Raw genomic sequence first — 20882 nt, 5'->3', positions numbered from 1 at the left:
GACTATATCACACTGCCCCAGACATGCCAAGGCAAGCGCTACGTGTTGACCATGGTGGAAGCCACCACTGGATGGCTGGAGACTTTCCCTGTACCTCATGCCACTGCCCGGAACACCATCTTAGGCTTGGAAAAGCAAGTCCTGTGGAGACACGGCACCCCTGAAAGAATTGAGTCTGACAACGGCACCCATTTCAAGAACAGCCTTATCAACACCTGGGCCAGAGAACATGGTATCGAATGGATATATCATATTCCCTATCATGCTCCAGCTGCCGGCAAAGTTGAACGGTGCAACGGACTCCTTAAGAGTACCCTGAAGGCACTCGGTGGGGGAACATTTAGAAACTGGGAAATTAACCTGGCAAAAGCAACCTGGATGGTCAACACCCGGGGGTCTGTCAATCGAGCTGGCCCTGCTCAGTCAGAACCCTTACACGCAGTAGATGGAGATAAGGTCCCTGTAGTACATATGAAAGGTATTTTAGGGAAAACTGTTTGGATTAATCCCACCTCAGGCAAAGACCAACCCATTCGTGGGATTGTCTTTGCTCAAGGACCTGGTTACACTTGGTGGGTAATGCAGGAAGATGGGGAGACCCACTGTGTACCACAGGGAAACTTGGTCTTAAGAGAGAACTGGGTGTAAGATTTCATGGTGTGCAGATGGAAATAGAATAAGGGGTGGATAATGTCCTGGGTTGTAAGATAAGCTTGTATTCCATTTGCCATCTGTCGAAGGCGAACCGGTTGGACAGGTTTTTGTTATCTCTCTCAGAGACAATGGTTTGTCCTGTAGAGGCAATGGTTTGTTTATACACCATTGACTGATTTAATGAAGGGCTGAAAAAATGTAACACCGTGAGGGGTCCCACCCAGAGGGGGGAAGCAGCTCTCTCTCTTCTTCGCGGGACTCCGAGAGAAGCAGCTTTCTCTCTCTGCGCGGGATTCCCGGGGAAAGCAGCTCTCTCTCGCGCTCTCTTCGGCGGCACTCGCAGCGAAGCAGCCGGCGCGCAGAGGCGACGGCAGCGGAGCTCAGAGGCAACCCCGGCGCAGAGGAAGACCGGCCCCCACTGCCACCAGATCTTCAGAGGAAAATTATACCCTTCTAAAGATCACCACTTCAGCTGCAACTCATCAACTATTGCAAGGGAAAGCAATTGTCCCAGCAAAACTGTACTGGCATTCCTCAGGTTCTAGACTTTTTCTTTCACTGGTTTTGTTTGTACCGATTGCATTTGCCTTTTTTTAAATTGTTGTCCAGTTTTCTCCTAGTAAAGAATTGTTACTCCCACTCCCATATCTTTGCCTGAGAGCCTTTTAATTTAAAGATCCTGGTAATTCAGGGGGAGGGGGGTGTGCCGTTCTCCATTGTACAGGAGGCTTTGCCCTCTTTCACAGACTCCTGTCTTGTCTAACCAAGACAGGAGGCAAGATGGAGAACAGCAAATACAAGAGGCAGAGTGAGAATACAACAGCAGGAGATAAGAGTACAAGAACAGAGTACAGTGAGTGCAAGGGCACTGGCAGGCATTTCACTGGAGATGCTTTTACTTGCCCATAGCATACTAACAATGCAGAAGCAAAGCTTTATACATGAAATCTCTCCTCTTCTGAGCCCCTGTTTCCCAAACCCTTGGAAGCACAGGTGGGATTGCTGACCCCCTGACTGATGGATGCTCTGTCACCTTCACACAGGCAGGTCTTGCTGATGACATTGCTCAGAGTGCCTCCGTCCATGTACTCCATGACCAGCCAGAGTTCCTCACACAGAAGGTAGCTGAAAGAAGGAAACAAGGGCATGGGGATGAACATACATGGCTACATTGCTGTTTGGAAAAGACAGGGCTTGATTCTTGTTTTCACGTCCCTTGGAGACAAAGGCAGAATCAAAGCAATAGACATTCCCTCTCAGCGTGCGTTGTTTGCAATCTGTGCAGTCTCAAGGAGAAAAGAACAGCTGTGAAAAAGGAGATGTCCTAGATGGCCAGTAAGCGAAAAGCGTGGTTTAGGAACAGCCCAGATAAAAAGCCTGTCACGCATGGTGTTTCTGGAAATAAGCACCTAGTGTTCCTGGCATGCATAGTAATGGAAAAGAGGGGCAACAATCCAAGGGAAATCCACTTTAGGATGGTTCATCGGCATTTAAGAAACTTTTAAAAATTAATCCCAAAAATATGTGGAGGCAGTGAACTTAGAGGGTATTAATTTAGTAAGATACAGCTGACCCAGGTTTTGAATAATTTCTGAATAATTTTCAAACTATGCGTGCCAGGGAAGACTCATGCAGACAAGATGCACTCTCTTCTCAGACATTGGAGATGAGTAGAGAAATATTAATACATAATAATTAACAGCTCTACTTTCTAAAAGTGACCAAAGTGGGTTTTTAACCACTCATGTTTGCTGTATGTAAACACAAATTCATGGGATAAAACCATGACCACTCACCTGTCTAAATAATTCACAACACTGGGACTCCTATGCCTCTTCATGATACTGATTTCATGAACGGTTACTTGCTTCCTCTTCAATCCTTTAAGTCTTATTTTCTTTATGGCCACCTAAAATGACACTGAAAATCAGTAACTTGAGAAGTTGGTGGCACAAGACCACAAGGCACATGGAGCGAGTGATTTTGCAATGACGCAGCTGAGCTGTGCCAAACTGCCTTGGGATTAGGCACTGCAGTAACTGGAACTGACATTGCAACAGCCCATGGCTCCGCTCCCTTGGGGCCAGTTACAGGACACGGGGCCACTGGGGTTTTGCCTTGTCCACTTGCTAACAGTGGTGTCTCAGCTATCACTCACAAACCTCTGAGCACACTCCCTGCTGCTTTGTATGGGATTCAGAAGAAGTAATCCATGCCTTAATCCTCTGTGGATACATCTTGGGCTATGGCTTTTAGGGACGCCTTGCAGATCTCTCCCAATGTGCAGTTCCCAAGTGCAGCACTGCAGGTGGATAAGGAACTACCAGTAACTTTCAGATGCATTTGCTGGCAGGCAGAGATGCGAATTCAGGACTCTGAAGGTGTAGCCCCAAAGAGCAGTGAGATTCTCTAAGGAACCACCTTTGTTTTAGCCATTGAGAGCGAGTGAGCACATCCTTCTCCAAAATGAACTGCTGCCCTCTGGGCCTTCTTTTTGGCAGCTCAGAAGGACAAAGACTGTCCCAAATGTGTTTTGCAGGCTGGCACCAGTCTGTGCTTCTTGTGCCTTTTCAGCACAGCTCTACCCAAAGCTCTGGCCACAGCTGCTCACACCAGAGGGGAAAGCCCCTCGAGTGCAGCAGAGTCTGTGGGGGCTGTTGACATTTACCTCTCCTCCTGTGGCTTTGTTGAGTGCTCTAACCACATGTCCAAAAGTCCTAGAAACAAAAGAGAAGCAGACAAAAGAGAAGCTGTTTATTTCTTAGAGTGAAAGCCAGCCCACACAGGAGATCTCTGCTGTAAATGCCTAAAACTTGCAGGATGCAGGAGGGCTCTGTCAGAAGGCAGATGATGCATTTTCCTCTCAAATGCATGGGCAGTGCCTGGGCCAGTTGCTGAAGCATTGGGGTTTACTGCCTCAGCCCCTAAAGGGAATTTATTCTTTCATCTTGGGTTTCAGTTTCTAAACTGTGTGATTCCTATCCTGACCATGGAGTATTTCCTTCCACAAACCACAGGAAAGAAATGTTCCTGAGAACTGTTATTTCACAGCTTTGATGGGGGTAGCTTGCTCTTTCAGGCAAGCAAGATTCTTCTTTTTTCATTAGTATGGCAGTGTGATTTTGAGACATACAAAAATGCTAAAGAAGTTAACACAGAGCTGTCCCACACTTGAGAGACAAGGAGATCTTCCAGGTCCTGTTCCTTGATGCAGGCAAGACCTCGGCAGCATGGAGATGTCTCTGACAATGCTTTCTGAGCGCACTCTCAAATTCTGAGCAGTACTGAATACATTGGACAATCTATCTCCAGTATCTGAACACGTTTGCAGCTGGCCTGACTTCACGCTGGACAGATATTCCAGTGAAACACCTGATACACCAGCAAAACACCTGGCCCATGGTTTTGTAGAAGTAACTGTGGCTGGACTCACCCCTTGCCAATATATCCAGTTCAGTGTATTTCATCTTGGGATTTTCCACATTCACCATTTTCCCTGAAAGAAACAAAATGCAAGATGCTCACTTTAAAGCAGAGATCCCAGCTTCCAGGAGATAGAAAAGGCAGCCCCAGTGTCTGGGGGTGGTCAGCTGGTTAACAACAACAGCAACAACAACAGCAACAAGACAGGCAGCCCTGCAGTGCAGATGGCTGGCACAGAGACTGATTTTGTACAGTCCTTGGAAGAGTTCTCTTGACAGGAAACAAAGCACAGGGATATGCACTCCCAGGAGAGGAGCACATCTTCTCCACCTTTCAGCCAAAACAATGCTTTTCCATGTGTAAACCAGAGCAGCTCATGCTTTAACCAATTCCAACGGGGCCTTCAGCATCAGCACCCTCACCCTTTATGAGCAGGCTGAGCTCACAGACAGACAGGCCCCTCTTGGGGCCAAGGAAGGCTCCAGCCCCTGCAGTCCCACCAACCCTCAGGGACAGGGCAGCTACCAGAGCCAGGCTGGCAAAGCTCAAGCATGAGCACTGACAAGCAATGGGAAGAAGCCACAGGCAGCCTGAGCCCCGTACAAACTGTTGCCCCCATTCAGGACACAACAGGATGGGCTTTGAGATCAGACTCACCGAGGTGCAGATCAATGCCCTTTTTGTCCCAACAGGGGATGGCAGACACAGAATCCACTGGGCTCTGCTCTCAGCCCCACCAGGTCTTATCTGAGAGCTCAGTACTGGCAGCTGCTATAGGCAAGAAGCAGATCCATTGGGCTGTGCTGCAGAATCCCAGAGGACTTGATGTGTTTTCCTAGAGACGGATGTGAGCAGGGCTTGGGCCAATGGGTAGGATTCTAACAGTCATGGGAAAGAGTGGAAATCAGGTATGAAAAAGTGCCATGGATCTGAGGAATATACCATGGCTGGGCTGGAGGCTGTCTCCTGAGAAATGCCTGCAGTACAGTTTTTTCTGTTCATGCCACTTCGATGTGTCTCTTGGACACATCTTTAGAAGTATAAAACTAGGATATGAAATACTGATTGTTATAAAAGTAGCTGTTTTTCCTTTGGGGACACATGGAAAACACCTCCTGCTCTCTGTTCGTCCTTGAAACCAAAGCTCTTTCAAAGTAGTTCTTATTGACAAAAATATGGCATTCTCATTAAAAAATAAACTGTAGATGTAGTAGTAGTAGCAATGTAAAAATGTCATAAAAATGACATCAGTAAGACATGTGGGACAGAAGAGCTCCTTCAGGATGGAGAAAAAGCAATTCCACCAAAAAAACCACCCACAAACAAACAAAACCAAAAACCCCACAAAAAGCACAAAACCAAAACCAACCCCACAAAACCAAAACAAAACCACACACATCCACACCTCCCCCTGCCCCGACCCCCAAAAAAATCCCCAACCAAAAAGACAAAACTCCAAAACCAATAAATTTCTGTGAAGATTTTTTTAGCTCTGATGACTGGTTGGAAGTCAGGATTCTAATGGGAATTAAGGAAGCTAAAAAATCTCTTCAGTTTGGCCACTAGCATGCAGGACTTGACTAGATGATTTGCTAGGTCACAGCCTTCTGCTGATGCAAGAAAAATCCCTGCTTCAGCCTTTAGCAGAGAGGAAATCTCAGGCAAAGCCAAGCCAGTCCAAGCTGCCTCCAGAGGCAGCAGGAACACCCAGAGCGCTCTCGCTGCCTCGGAGCACAGCACTTCCTCTGGGGAGTCCTAAATGGCCCTGTGACACCAAACTCAGGAGGAGCATTGGGTACAGCTCTGCTGACAGCTGCACTCAATACACCGACCCTCAGAAAAGAAATAACCAGACGTACACAGCACGTACCATCTGGCTCTGCTGCTGCCACAGCTGTCGGCTTGTGGTCGTCTTGCTCATTTTGCCCGTCTTTTGCCTCTTCTCCAGGAGCAGAGGGAGCTGGGGCAGAAACCGCTGTTCCTTCTGCCATCTGCGGCAAGAGAGAAGCATGAGGGACAGGCCGTTACCTCTCATTTATGACCTCGTTCCTCCTCGCATCCACAAACACCACTTCCAAAGAGAAATCAGCGACTTCGTTAGCGATGGGACTCTAAGTCTCTCCGACCATATTAAAATGGGCTAACTCAACAGAACTCTATTTGATGAACTCTATGAATTTGATAGTCCTCCCTGGCTGCCATCAGCAAGCAACGGTGCCTCTGCACAATGCGGCTTTTAGCTTTTGAAAGCTTTGAAATGGAAAAGCAGGAGATAGCCAGCACAGACTTTGTTACTGCTGTGGCAGAAAAGGAAAACTCAAACTGGATCAGAATCCCATGCAGTGCATGAAAAGGGCAGGAAAGGTTGTGCAGGAGACTCTTTACTTGCTGGAAAGAGAGAAAATGGGCGGGGCTTCTCCTCCTAGCAAACCAACAAACTACAAGTTGGAAGTGTCCCCTCCTCAGGTGGCTAAAGCACTTGGATGAAGTGACACATGTTTGGCAGGGAAACAGCCCTTGTGGTGAGCACTGTCATGTACGGATCTGTGGATCTGAAGTTCCCTCATGAGCCTCCCATTGTCCAGGCTAAAGCTCCCTCAGCACCTCCTCCTTGGCCTTGCACTCCACAGCCTTCCCCAGCTCCCGTTTCCTTCTCTGCACATGCTCCCGTCAAGGACTTTCTGCTTCAGAGGGGCCCACAAGTGGACACAGCACTCCCAGCTATGGCCGCAGAGCTGCCCAGCCCAGGGGGACGGTCACTGCCCTGCTCCTGCAGCCCCACTGCTGCTGACACAGGCCAGGGCATCCTTGGCCTTCCCGGACACCTGGGCAGGTGCTGGCCCAACTTCAGCTGCTCTTGACTGACACCCCTGGGTCCTTTTGGCCCACACAGCTCCCGCACCACAAAGTTGCCCGCTTGACCTCAAATACAGCATCCCCAGTTCCGAGATGTCCTTCCTCTTCTCAGAAACACAAGACAGCAGTCAAGGACTTGCAGCTTCCCCCCCACCATAGGCACTAATGCCATTCCCAAAGCTGCAGGTGGTTTGCAGCTGTCCCTGCAGGATGGCCCCAGGGCAGAGCCCAGCCGGGCTCCCACTGCAGCCCCTGAAGCTTGGGGCAGACAGTGGTCCCAGAGCTGAGGTTCACGGGGAGTTCCTGGAGCTGTGCCTCGCACTCTGTTGCTGTGTCACCGTGCAGGCTGGCTTGTACGGGGTGAATGTACCAGCCCTGGTTTGACTGACAGGGGCCTGGCCCATCACATCTCTCCCAAGGCTGCAGGCATTGCTCAGGTCAGAATCTGAAGGGGCACAGAGATCAGACTGTTATGAATAAATTCAGTTTTATATTGAAAATGTTAATTAAAATGCTCTTAACTGTTCAAACCCCGTTAAAATCGACTTATGTGCACCCTTGTTTTGATTCCCCCTTGCCCCGCTTGCCCTTCACTTTGTGACCGCTGGGATTTTACCGCCGCTGCTCCCCAAAATGGCGGCCGCGCCGTCTCTGGTAATATGCAAATCGCGAACCGAGCGCAAAATCCCGAAAAGAGCCCCAAGGACAACGAGCCACACCAAATTCAGGGCCATGGCCCGGATCGGACAATTGGCAAGAGGTCCCGGACATTGCCAGACCCACGGAGTAGCCGCTGACATGCCACCTGTCCAAGATTTTAAAAAAAAACATTTTCCAATTAGCATCTGAGTAGGAGTTGCCTTGGGGCAGTTTTCCTTATCTGCTGTTAATGGCCCCATCAATGCCTGGCCACATGACTCAGAAATAACACTGTCCAGGAGGAGGAGGTAATTAAGGACACACCTTGTGACTCATAATAACCCATTGTGAGATGCTCTGCCCAAGGGGAGGAGCTAGGCATTCCCACCTGGATAAAAGTGGAGATTTCTAGACAGAGGAGAGCCTTTTCACAGGTTCTCTGAGAAAACACAGCAACTACATCTGCCATCCCAAGAGGACTGCAGCTACTCCAATTCGGACTGCTACCAGCACGCTGGCCAGGTTGTATTCTGACTTTGTCAGTAGCCTTTCCCTTTGTATTATTGCATGTATTTTTGTCCTTTTCCCCTTTTCCCAATAAATTGTATTTCTGACTTAGAGTCTCTCACTGGTTTTACTTTCAAACCAGAACATATTTTTGGTGCCCAATGTGGGGCAAGAATGTACTGAGAGAAGTCAGAATTACAATCTTGTATTGTAGAGGGTACCTATTCACTATGATGATTAACATGCTTTTTTGGGTCTTATACCTAGCTCTCCATATTTTCCCGAATGTGGGGAATTATTTGGCAATTGTAATGCTCATGAGTAGACCAGGGTATGGTATAAAAATTGCTTTATTGGTCTACTATGTCTATTGCATTATGACCTCTGAGGCAATGAACATGATTTAGAATATGTACTCAATTCTGTTTGCTTGTCCTAATCTAGGCTGCTACATCTGGGGCCTCGGCAATCTCACCCAGCCCCTGGGGGGAGGGGTAAAGATTGATGTTTTCAAACCTTTCAGGCTTGACACAGCAGCTTTTGAAAATGTTAAGTTCTCTCTGGATGCCAAGGACAGCATAATGTTGTTCTTAGTTCTTCTTTGTCTTCTCTGCACAATCTGCAACATGCTTAAAAACAAAACACTACATAGTGTGCTGCAGCGTCTTCTTGAGGAAGAGGAAACAAAAAGCAAAGCAGCAGTGTCCGTGCCTGTACAGAATACCACAACAGCATCCATGTCAACGCAGGCTGCCATAGAGAAAGAAGGAACCAAAAAGAAAACAAGAGTGTCCGTGTCTACGCAGACTGTCATGGAGGAAAAAACAAAAAGCAAAGCAAAAGTGTCTATATCTACACAGACCGGCACAGAGGAGGAAGGAACCGAAAGCACCATCAGCATCTCCACACAAACCATCACCAAACCAGAGCAACCTGAACCCATAGTGGTTGCCCCTGTTCAGAAGAAGAAATCGAGGAGCAAATCAGTCCGCATAGTGACTGATGAGGACACTGCAGGACCCTCACACCCAGCGGAAGAGACAGAACCAGAGATCATCACTCGCTCTTTATCCCTGGGTGAGCTACGTGACCTGCGGAGAGTATTCACCCGCCAGACAAATGAGTCCATCCTGACCTGGCTTCTCCGCATCTGGGACACTGCAGCCAATGACACCATTCTGGATGCAAGTGAGGCCAGGCAACTGGGATCACTATCCCGGGATGTAGTCATTGACCAGGGGATTGGGAGAACCCAGGAAACTCTCAGCCTCTGGCGGCGACTGCTCGCAAGTGTGAGGGACAGATACCTTTATAAAGAAGACCTCCAGGTGCTCCAAGGAAAATGGAATGCCATGGAACAAGGTATCCGATGCCTGAGGGAATTGGCTGTGTTAGAGATAATTTTCACAGAAGACGAGAGATTTCCTAAGAGTCCAGACTGTATCCAATGCACATCACAAATGTGGTTGAGATTTGCACAGCTTAGACCAGAGATGTACTCTCGTTACCTGGCAACACTGCAGTGGAGAGAAGGCGAGGACAGGGTGGGCGTCTTAGCCAATAAATTAAGAATTTACGAGGATACAGTCACTGCCCCATTTCGTACCCATGTCTCGTCCGTGGAAACAAGGTTGGCTGAGCAAGTCCGGGACTTCGGGACTTAATTGAAGAGAGTCATAAGAAACTGAAAAAAGAACTTAAGGAAGAAGGCTACCATATTCCACCAGAACCAAGAAGAATCTCTGCCATTAGAAGCTAGCGCTCCCAAGCCAAGGAGAGAGGATACACTCCACTAGGAAACCTCTGTTTTTTTCTTCAAGAGCATGGAGAAGACATGAAGAAGTGGGATGGAAAACCCACCTCTTCCTTAGCAGCCCGAGTACGTGAACTAAAAAGAACACCTAACACAAAAAGAGTCAATGCTGCTCCAGTCTCTCAAACACAGAGTTCCAGACAATATAAGAATAATGATATAACTGATCCTCTTGAAGGAACCTCAAGAACCTATTTACCAGAAGAGAGCAATGTGTACCATGACCAGGAATAGAGGGGCCCTGCCTCTAGCCAGGTAGAGGACAGGGACAATCGGATCTATTGGACCGTGTGGATTCGATGGCCTGGCACATCTAAACCACAAAAATATACAGCTTTGGTTGACACCGGTGCCCAATGTACCCTGATGCCATCAAGATATGTAGGAGAAGAATCCATTTCTATTTCTGGGGTAACAGGAGGGTCCCAGCAGCTTACTGTATTAGAGGCTGAAGTGAGTTTAACTGGGAACGGGTGGCAGAAACACCCCATCGTGACTGGCCCAGAGGCCCCATGCATCCTTGGCATAGACTATCTCAGAAATGGATATTTCAAAGACCCAAAAAGACATCGCTAGACTTTTGGAATAGCTGCTGTAGAGACAGAAGACATCCAGAAACTGAATACCTTGCCTGGTCTCTCAGATGACCCTTCTGCTGTGGGACTGCTGAGAGTTGAAGAACAGCAGGTACCAATTGCCATGACAACAATGCACCGTCGGCAATATCGTACCAGCAGAGACTCTGTGACCCCCATCCATGAGATGATTCGTAAATTAGAGAGCCAAGGGGTGGTCAGCAAGGCCCATTCACCTTTCAACAGCCCTATATGGCCAGGGTGCAAGTCCAGTGGGGAATGGAGACTGATGGTGGACTACCGCGGCCTGAATGAAGTTACACCACCACTGAGCGCTGCCATGCCAGACATGTTGGAGCTTCAGTACGAGCTGGAGTCCAAGGCAGCAAAGTGGTATGCAACCATTGACGTTGCAAATGCCTTCTTCTCCATTCCTTTGGCAACGGAATGCAGACCTCAGTTTGCCTTCACCTGGAAGGGAGTGCAGTACAACTGGAACCGACTGCCCCAGGGGTGGAAACACAGTCCCACCATCTGCCATGGACTGATCCAGGCTGCACTGGAAAAGAACAAGGCTTCCAAACTTCTACAGTATATCAATGACATCATTGTGTGGGGGAGCACAGCAGGGGAAGTCTTCGAAAAAGGATAAAAAATTATCCAGATTTTACTAAAAGCTGGTTTTTGCCATTAAACGAAGCAAGGTTAAGGGACCAGCTCAAGAAATTCAGTTTCTAGGAGTCAAGTGGCAAGATGGATGTCGTCAGATCCCGACAAAAATAATCGACAAGATCACCGCTATGTCTCCACCTACCAAGAAGAAAGAGACACAAGCTTTCCTAGGTGCCATAGGCTTTTGGAGGATGCACATTCCCGAGTACAGCCAGATTGTGAGCCCTCTCTACCTGGTCACCCGAAAAAAGAATGATTTCCACTGGGGCCCTGAGCAGCAACAAGCCTTCACTCAGAGCAAGCAGGAGATCGCTCATGCTGTAGCCCTTGGCCCAGTTAGGACAGGACCAGAGGTCAAGAACGTGCTCTACTCTGCAGCCGGGAACCATGGTTTGTCCTAGAGCCTTTGGCAGAAGGTGCCTGGGGAGACTCGGGGTCGACCACTGAGATTTTGGAGCCGGAGCTACAAAGGCTCTGAAGCAAACTACACTCCCACAGAGAAGGAAATCTTAGCTGCCTATGAAGGAGTTCAAGCTGCCTCAGAAGTAATTGGCACTGAAACACAGCTGCTTCTGGCACCCCGACTACCAGTGCTGGGCTAGATGTTAAAGGAAAGGTTCCTTCTACACATCATGCCACTGATGCCACATGGAGTAAATGGATTGCCCTCATCACTCAGCGCGCCCGTATTGGAAATCCGAATCGCCCTGGGATTCTGGAAATTATAACAAACTGGCCTGAGGGGGAGACTTTTAGATTGTCTTCTGAAGAAGAGGAGCAAGTGGCACGTGCTGAGGAGGCCCCACCATATAATGAGCTACCAGAAACTGAAAGACAATATGCCCTTTTTACAGATAGTTCCTGCCGAATCATAGGCACTAGCCGGAAATGGAAAGCTGCAGTGTAGAGCCGCACACGACAAGTAGCACAAGCTATTGAAGAACAAGGTAGATCAAGTCAGCTTGCAGAGCTTAAAGCTGTCCAGCTGGCTTTAGATATTGCTGAGCAAGAGAAGTAGTTGAGGCTCTATCTCTACACCGACTCATGGACGATAGCTAATGCTCTGTGGGGATGGCTAAGTCGCTGGAAGAAGGCTAACTGGCAGCGCAGAGGGAAAATCACCTGGGCCGCCGAGATCTGGCAGGACATTGATTCCCGAGGAGAAAAGCTGACCGTGAAGATTTGACACGTGGATGCACACATACCCAAGAGTCGAGCTACTGAGGAGCATCACAAAAACGAACAGGTAGACCGAGCTGCAAAAGTGAAAATATCACAAGACCTAGATTAGCAGCATAAGGGAAAACTATTCCTAGCTCGTTGGGCCCATGACGCTTCTGGTCATCAGGGGAGAGACGCAACATACCGATGGGCACAAGACCGAGGGGTGGATCTTACTATGGACAGCATCTCACAGGTCATGCACGACTGCGAGACCTGCGCTGCAATCAAACAGGCCAAACGGATGAAGCCTCTGTGGTACGGTGGGCGATAGTTGAAATACAGGTATGGGGAAGCTTAGCAAATTGACTACATCACGCTTCCCCAAACCCGACAAGGCAAGCACTATGTACTGACCATGGTGGAAGCAACCACAGGATGGCTGGAAACCTACCCTGTGCCTCATGCCACTGCCCGGAACACCATCTTAAGCCTAGAAAAACAGGTCTTGTGGAGACACGGCACCCCTGAAAGAATTGAGTCAGACAATAGAACACATTTCAAGAATGGCCTCATCAACACCTGGCCCAGAGAACATGGGATTGAGTGGATATATCATATCCCCTATCATGCTCCAGCTGCCAGGAAAGTTAAACGATGCAATGGACTGCTTAAGACCACCCTAAAGGCACACAGTGGGGGAACTTTCAAGAATTGAGAACTGAACTTGGCTAAAGCTACCTAGATAGTCAACACCCAAGGGTCCATCAACCGAGCTGGTCCTGCCCAATCTGAACCCTTGCAGACAGTGGATGGAGATAAACTCCCTGTGGTACATATGAAAGGTATTTTAGGAAAGAATGTTTGGATTAATCCCACCCCAGGCAAAGACAAACCCATCCGTGGGATTGTTTTTGCTCAAGGACCCGGTTATACTTGGTGGGTAATGCAGAAAGATGGGGAAACCCGTTGTGTACCACAGGGAAATTTAGTCTTAAGTAAGAACTATGTGTAAGGTTTCATCATGACGAAGATAGAAATAGAAAAAGGGGTGGATAATGTCCAAGATTTAAAAACAAAACATTTTCCAATTACCATCTGAGTAGGAGTTGCCTTGGGGTAGTTTTCCTTATCTGCTGTTAATGGCCCCATCAATGCCTGGCCACATGACTCAGAAATAACACTGTCCAGGAGGAGGAGGTAATTAAGGACACACCTTGTGACTCATAATAACCCATTGTGAGATGCTCTGCCCAAGGGGAGGAGCTAGGCATTCCCACCTGGATAAAAGTGGAGATTTCTAGACAGAGGAGAGCCTTTTCACAGGTTCTCTGAGAAAACACAGCAACTACATCTGCCATCCCAAGAGGACTGCAGCTGCTCCAATTCGAACTGATACCAGCACGCTGGCCAGGTTGTATTCTGACTTTGTCAGTAGCCTTTCCCTTTGTATTATTGCATGTATTTTTGTCCTTTTCCCCTTTTCCCAATAAATTGTATTTCTGACTTAGAGTCTCTCACTGGTTTTACTTTCAAACCGGAACACCGCCCTAATGTAAACAGTGCGACTGCGGAATCAGGACCCCAGGCAATGAGCCGCAAATTGCCTTCCTGGGCACGCCCGAGAGGACGGAATCCCCGGTTCTGCTGCCTAGCAGACCCGATCTCCTCCTCCTCAGCGTCGCCAAGTGGGAGCAGCGGTGGTGTGCACGACCCCACGGGCCCCCACCCAGAGCTGGTCACTATTAATAAAGGCCTTAAAAAGGAGCAGGTCTCCTGGCCCATTTATTTCAGTGAAAGCATCCAGACTGGGTATTTCAAAGGCCCTTTGGAAGGAAGGGTTTGGGAATAAACGTGCTCTGTTTGCCACACCAACATTGGGGTGAGTGGTCTCTTTGGCTCCAACCCACTTTCCTCCCTGAGCCAATGTTACCCACTTCCTCACACGTTCCCCCCGTGCCTTCCCACTGCCTTGTCCTGTCAGGGCTTCCGCAGCCCCTCATCCCTTCGTGGCCCCGTCCCCTCAGGGTCTCCCCAGCCCGGCCAACCTGCCCGGCAGCAGCGCCGCAGCCCCACAGGAGCTCCAGAGGAGCCCCACCAAGAGGCACCTGGGAGCCCTCAGCAATCCAGCCAGCAACACACGGGCAGGAGGACACGGATGGTGCTTCCTGCCTGGGACAGGGCTTGTGGCCATCTCCAGGCACCGCTCTCACAGAGATCCCCACAGCTCCAGCCCCTGCCCATCTGCTCTGTGGGCAGCACAAAGGCTTCAGCAGAGCCACCAAAGGCCAAGGGGCTTCTGGCCATTTTCCCTGCAACCCTGCATACCTGGGCAGCTTGCTGAGCCCAGGAACCCTTTTCTCCCTCTTCCCCTAGGCCCTGCAGAGCCTGGGCAGCAAAAGAAAGATCCTGGCAGTCTGTTTATTACAACACATTCTATATTTATATGCTAAAGAAAAACAAAAAGAAGGAAAGAACAATCTTGAATAAATGAAGCATTCCTGCGGGCTCAGGTGGCCCCAGTAGACAGAGCCTCAGGGATCAGCTCTCTGCAGAGCTCCAGCAGCGCAGCCAGCCGAGCCCCCACAGACAAGGCCATCTCCCCCATGCCCTGCAGAGCCGATCATGCAGGTTGTCGATGATGGAATATCGAGCTCGCTCTACTGCCTGGAGGACATACAATGTTTGAACTGCCAGGCTTCTGATGGCGACACTGATGTCATTTGCCATTCCTTCAAGGGCTGAAAGAGAGAGGAGCAGAGCCATGGTGAGTTCCCACATCTGAGGGGACCCGAGGGGACTCTGTGCCAGGGCCATCCCAGCCGGCTCTGGCCATGGCCAGCAGGGAGCAGGGACCAGCTGGATCAGCCCGAAGCTGCTGGCCACGAATCCCCCAGGTGCCCTGAAAGCTCTGTGTGCTCTGCCCACGCCGGCCCTGGTCCGCACAGGGAGCAGAGCCCTCCGCAGCCGGGGCAGGGCTCGCAGCTCCCCCGGCAGCCCCCGCTGGCAGCCCGCTGCCCTCGCTCACCCTCAGAGATGAGCTGGAGCTCTTCATTCCTCCCCCTCAGGTGCCACCCGGCCGTCCCTGGGAACACAGAGCCTGTCAGCCCAGGGCACAGCTCCCTGCCAGCGGCGCCGCCAGCCCTGTGCCCACACGGCCTCCTGGCCCGGCAGGGCTCGGGCCGGGCCCTCGCCGCTCGCTGCCGCCCCAGGGCACGGCTGGAGAGGGCGGCAGCAGCGCCCAGGGCAGGCGGGGCTCCGCGGCACCAGCCCGGGTGGCGCTGCCGGGGCAGCAGCCAGGGCTGGGGCCGAGCTGCGGCGGGGCTGGGAGGGAGCCCGGGCTCGTGGCTCACCCATGAACCTGACGGCCGCCTCTCGCAGGGGCTCCTGGAGGTTCCGCAGGTAGGGCAGGGCCCGGCGCAGGTGCTCGGCCACTCTGCTCCTGTCCTCTGCCAGCTGCAGAGAGTGGCAGCAGGGAAGGGTTGGCGCGGGCTCAGCCCCTGGGCCGGGCGCTCCCCGCGCCAGCCCCGGCCTCCCCTGCCCGCACAGCCCTGAGGCGCGGCCAGCAGCCGCCGGCACCGGGCTCTGGAGGGGCAGAGGGCCGGCTGCTGCCCGGGGAGCCGCGGTGCCGCCCCGCAGCCCCCTGGGCCGGGGCTCCATGGGCACCCGGCTGGGCCCGCAGGAGCCTGGAGCAGAGCCCGCGCGGCCTCGGGCTGCAGCAGCGGGCAGGGGCACAGCTGCCAGCCCGTACACCGAGCACCGCGCTCAGGGGCTGCTCCAGGCTGGGGCTGTGGCTTCCCGGCCCTCCTTACCAGCCACTCGGTGAACTTCCACAGCTTCTTGCTCTTCACCAGTTTTTGAAGTTCACTCCTCTTCAGGAACTCGGCCGCACCAAGCAGTGTTTCCTGCGAAGCCTGGAGAGCAGCAGAGATGCAGAGATGGCCCCAGAGCCCAGGGCGCAGGACCTGTGTCCCTGTGCCAGGGCCTGGAGGAGGCTGCAGCCTGCGAGGCACCAGGGCAGGAGGCAGCCCGGCCCCTCCCAGGGGAACAGAAGCAGCCCAGGAGTCCTCACCTGTGCCACTCGCTGATTCTCATCATGGCAGTGGAAGAAGAGTGGCAGCAGGCTCTGGTGCACATGTGTCATCAGGGCCTCTTTTTCCTTTTCCTGTGGATGAGTCACCAGTGTTCCAAGGAGCACTATGGAGAGCAGCTTCACCTGGCCATTGTCCTGTATGAAGGGAAGGAAAAAGACCTCAGCATTGGCTGTATGGGGCTCAGCATGGTGCCTGCAAAACCGCAGGGCACAAAGTGTCCGGGCAGCAGCCAGTGGCCATGGCTGGGGGCAGGGAGCCTTACGTGGTCAAGGAGTGGCAGGAGCGCCTCAACCAGCTGCAGTGCGATGGGGCTGGGTATCAGCATGTCCTTGTCCAAGATGATAAAGTTGAGGAGCGTGGCTGTCATGCTAACTATCTCTCCATCTGCGTCCCACAGGAGCTCCACAAGACCTTCAGTCAGGCTCCACATTTTTTTGCTCTGTGCGGAACACAAGTTTGTGAAAGGCCATCCTGCTGCCGCACGGCCTAGAGGCCAAAGGGCTGTTCCGAAGCACTTGGGCAGCTGAAGCAGGAGGCAGGAGAGCTGGGAGCAGCTGGCCCAGTCCCCAAAGCCCAGCCAAGCCCAAGCGACTGCATTCCCAAGCACAGCCTCAGCCCCTGCCCCCTTCTCACCATCAAGGGATCATTGATGAGATCCAGAAGGGCCCTGAGCACCAGGTGACGCTTCTCCCTGCACCCGCTCCGCAGGTGCCTTGACAAGACTTGCAGGACTCTGTCAGCACCGCGTTCACTCATGTCCAGGCACTTGAGGACCTGAAAGGCACAGGGCAGTGACAGGGGACCGGCCAGCAGGAGCCCAGAACCATACAGGGCTGAGCCCAGGCAGCAGCACAGGGCGCGGGCTCCGTCCCAGGCAGATGCAGCTACAAGAGGGCAGAGAGCCGGGAGGCAGCTGAGCGAGGCAGCGCTGGCCCTCAGGCTCACCTCCACAAAGAACGCCAAGGCGGGCAGCTCCCAGCGTGGCTCCTGTGCGCTGAGCAGCCGGAGCAGGTAGCGAGCGATCCGGGAGCACAAGGGGATGGAGACACAGGACATCTCCCTGGCAGGAGACAAAGTAACCAAGACTGTGGGCCAGGGGGACAAACCTCTCCCAGGACTGACTCACAGAGGTCTGGTCTTTCCCCAGCATCCTGCAAGGGCCCCTGGGCTATTTGGGAGGTGGCGCCTTGTGGGCACCCTCCTCTCCCAGCCTTTTCCAGTCTGCTTGGCTGTGCCTCGGTGACAAGGCCCTCTGGCCCATGGCCCCAGGGACTGTGTGGGGCACCCCAGGCACAGAGCACAAATGTCAGAGGCAGCGGGGAGAAGGGGGATCTCACTTGGCCAGCAGACCCACGGCATGGTGGTAGGTGTCAGCACACAGCAGCTTGTCCCAGCCACACTTGTGTTCCATTGCCACCACCGCATCCTCGTGCTGCATTTCGCAGAGCAGGGACTTCAGGGTCTGCACTGCAAACCTGTGTGCAGAGCAAAGCCCAGGTCACGCTGGGAGCACTGGCTCCTGCCCAGGAATGTGACAAGGACAGGAGGACTGGCATGGAGCACCTGTTGGGGCTGGTGGCAAGGCCATATTGCTGCTGGCATCCCTTCCAGAAGGTATCGACCTCCTCTGGCATATCCAGAGTGCTGAAGAGAACTTGGAAGAGCAGATGCACAAATAGGTGGGGGAGATAGACGGTCACCATATGTGGGACACAGGGCAGCTGGAGGATCTTCCATATCACCACAGTTGCCTGCAAAGGACAAAGCCCCCTGAGACAGGGCTCAGTGCTGAGGTGTTCGTGTGGCAGGGCCTGAGCACGGGAGGGAGAGGCCCAGAGAGACACAGGGGGAGCACCGGGCCTGGTGGCCCTGGAGCTGCCCCGAGGCCAGGTTTCAGCCCAGCGCCTGAGGCAGGGAGACGCCGTGGGGAAGGGAGGATGGAGAACTGCTGGAGAGGTGGCCTTGGGGCCAGCAAAGGCAGAAACTCACAGCCAGGACAAAGACACCCGATTTGTCCCCATCGGAGGTGCATGTGCTGTGCTCTGGCCAGCTCCCCAGCACATCCAGGAGTACGAGCATGGCCAGTTCTGCAGTCCTCACCGAGCACATGATGCTCTTCCACATGGTCAAAGCAGCTCTGTGGGGTCAGAGCTCCGTCTCAGGAGGGTCTGAGACACAGCACCGTGGCCTGGGCAGCAGTGGGGAGCTGAGCTGGCTGCCAGCTCTGCCTCTGCCCACTGCCCCTCACCAGCTGCACTCAGGCAGCCCAGCCCTGTGGGGACAGGCCCCTGTGGGGCAGCGAGGGAACATGGCAGCAGGCTCGGGGGCTGACGTGCCAGGGCTGGCAGAGGGAGCAGCCAGAGGGCCCTGGGACTCTCTGTTGGTCAGACACCTGGGACAGGCTGTGCAGGCTGATGGGCTGGGGAGCCCTGAGCCCTCTGGGCAGGTGGGCCCCGTACCTGTCACAGGATGGGGCCACACGCAGGAGTGTCATTACTACGTCAGCGGGCCGTTCTTCGGTGAGATCCAGCAGGGTCCTGTTCAGCCTGTGCTCAGCAAACTGGTTGGCCTCGAGCCACTGGTGGATGTACCTCACCATGGCCGGCACCTGGAGAAGGCAGGGGAGACTTGGAAAGCCTCCAGAGGAGTGCTTCCCTTGCCACCACACTGCCATGGCCTCAAAGGCTTCCATGGAGCAGCAGGCATGGCTTGGGAGGCCAAGCAATTCCTGGGAGGATCAAACCCTGGCCACAGACTGCTTACTTGCTTTGGATTGGAAAACCCCTCCTCTACCAGCATATCAGCCAGGGCAGCAGAGGTCTTGGTTTTGAAGATGGGTGCATATGCTCTGAGCCCTGTGCCCATGGCGGTCTCTTCCTCCCGAATCCTCTTGATGAATTTGCAAACCAGCTGTAGGAGAAGGGCAGAAAGCCAGGGATGTTCCACGGAATGCTCCAAGCTTGGTGTTTGGCTGAGCGGTGCATGCAGGCCCAGCCCAGGTGGGGATGGCTGCAGGTACCTGCGCTGTTCTGCGGAAGCGGCCACGGGTGCGTTTCTGCTCTCGTGTGCGCTGCACGGCTGCACCTGGCAAAGAGCGAGCGCAGCCCGAGCTGAGGGGCTGCGGGAGAGGCCGGAGAACACAGCCCAGCCCTGCGCTGCCCAGGCAGGGACAGCCCTGCGCTGGCCCAGGGCACGGAGCACGGCTGTGGAGTGTCTGCCCGTCCCCTATTCCATCCTGTCCATGGGCATGGCCCCAGGGGATGGGATGGGATGGGATGGGATGGGATGGGATGGGATGGGATGGGATGTGGCCAAGCTGGCTGCAGCCACCAGCCCTGCAGCCCAGCAGCCCAGCTCTGCCACTCACCCTCCTGCAGCTGCTTGGATGGCACCACTTCTTCAGTCTCCTGTGCAGGGGCTGGTCCAGGGCCTTCTTCCTCTTCCTCCACCCAGGCCAGCTTGGGCACTCTTGGAGGTCTCTGCTCCATGTCAGTTGCTGGATTTGTGGCTACTTCCAGGAGAGATGCCTCGGAAAAGCTCCGAGTCAGCAAGTCTTGCAGTTGTGCCTGGAAGGCACCTTCAAGAGAGAAGCCTCAGGAAGGCTCAGGACAGCAAGTCCTGCAGTCCGGTCTCGAGGGATCCTGCCACAAGTACGGGAGATTTCTGTCAAGGATTGTGCTCTGGCCTCAAGGGCACTGGCAGCAGGGATGGGAGATGCCTCCAGGGCACCAAGTCCCACGCTCTGCCCTCGAGGGCACCTGCAGAAGAGAAGCCTCGGGAAGGCCACGGGTCAGCAAGTCCTGTGGTCTGGCCTCGAGGTCAGCTGCAGGAATAACACCTCAGAAAAGCTCTGGGTCAGACACGAACGAGTGCGCTGTGCGGGGGCTCCTCACAGCACTGCTCTGTCCCGTCCTGTCCTCTCAGTGCTCGGAGCACTGTGGTGTGGCCTTGTCACCACCAGCTCCTATGTCACCACGTGTCACAAAGGGCCCTTTGACACGCTGTTCCATGCCATAGTGACCATGCTGCAGTGTGTCACAAAGGGCCCCTGCACATGCTGCCCCCTGCCCAGGGGCATCCCCAGCCCACCCAAAATGGCTCAGGTTGGAAGGAATCCCTCACCCCAAGTGTCCAAGACAGACTAACAGAGTCTTTAGGAACAGCTCAGACCATCAGCAAACGCTGCCCTGCTCTGTGGGCTCAGGGCAGCAGAAGGAGCCCCCAGGGCTGCCAATGCAGCCACGCTGGGAAGGGCACAGGGCCTTCCACAGAAGCTGCCACGGCCTTCTCGAGACACATCCTGGCTCGTGGCCATCCCAAACCTGCGGGTGTGACACGGACAAGGAACTGTGGGCCAGGGCAGGAATGCTGCTCTGAGCCCTGGGGCCCGGGGAACGCTGACACCAGCAGGTGAGGCAGAGTCCCTGCCCAAGCAGACCTGCCAGCCCCCGAGCCCTGGCAGGGCTGGTGCCATCTCCTGCCCCAGAG

Source organism: Lonchura striata, chromosome 34 (assembly GCF_050655825.1).
Source record: "Lonchura striata isolate lonStrDom1 chromosome 34, ASM5065582v1, whole genome shotgun sequence".
NCBI classification, from domain to species: domain Eukaryota; kingdom Metazoa; phylum Chordata; class Aves; order Passeriformes; family Estrildidae; genus Lonchura; species Lonchura striata.
This window is presented reverse-complemented; position numbering follows the sequence as displayed.